Below are 1103 nucleotides of genomic sequence, written 5' to 3'. Positions count from 1 at the left end.
CGAGATAAGGTGTTGCGAGGAGAGGCTAAAGAAGCAAAACTTGATGAGGAAGGTGTTTTGAGAATTAAAGGAAGGGTATGTGTACCCCACGTGATTGATTTGATCCACACTATTCTTACAGAGGTGCATAGTTCAGGATATTCTATACATCCTGGTGCAACCAAGATGTATCGTGACCTAAAGCAACATTTATGGTGAAGTAGAATGAAGCGTGATATTGTTTATTTTGTCGCCCAATGCCCGAATTGTCAGCAGGTAAAGTATGAACACCAGAGGCCCGGAGGAACACTTCAGAGAATGCCCATTCACGAATGCAAGTGGGAGAGAATTGCAATGGACTTCGTGGTTGGTCTTCCAAAGACATTGGGTAAGTTTGATTCCATTTGGGTAATTGTTAATAGGTTAACTAAGTCTGCTCACTTCATTCCGGTCATGGTGACTTACAATGCAGAGAAGTTAGCCAAACTTTACATCTCGGAAGTTGTTCTATTGCATGGGGTTCCACTCTCCATCATATCAGATAGAGGTACGCAGTTTACTTCTAAGTTTTGGAAAACATTGCATGCTGAATTAGTTACTAGGTTGGATCTTAGTACCGCATTTCACCCTCAGACCGATGATCAGTCTGAGCGAACGATTCAAGTGTTGGAGGATATGCTTCGTGCATGTGTGATAGACTTTGGTGGTCATTGGGATAACTTCTTACCCTTAGCAGAGTTCTCATACAATAATAGCTATCACTCAAATATTGATATGGCCCCATTCGAAGCATTGTATGGGAGGAGATGTAGGTCTCCCATTGGTTGGTTTGATGCATTTGATGTTAGACCTTGGGGTACTGACCTTCTGAGGGAATCATTGGATAGAGTGAAATTCATTCAAGGAAAGCTTTTAGCGGCGCAAAGTAGGCAAAAAGAATATGCAGATCGAAAGGTTAGAGACTTGGAGTTTATGGAGGGTGAGCAAGTCTTGCTGAAGGTTTCACCCATGAAAGGGGTGATGCGGTTTGGTAAGCGAGGTAAGCTTAGTCAAAGATATATTGGTCCATTTGAAGTTCTGAAGCGCGTGGGGGAGGTAGCTTATGAATTAGCCTTGCCCCCAGG

The sequence above is a fragment of the Solanum pennellii genome, chromosome 4 (genome assembly GCF_001406875.1).
Source record: "Solanum pennellii chromosome 4, SPENNV200".
Taxonomy (NCBI): Eukaryota; Viridiplantae; Streptophyta; class Magnoliopsida; order Solanales; family Solanaceae; genus Solanum; species Solanum pennellii.
Note: the sequence above shows the minus strand (reverse complement) of the source record.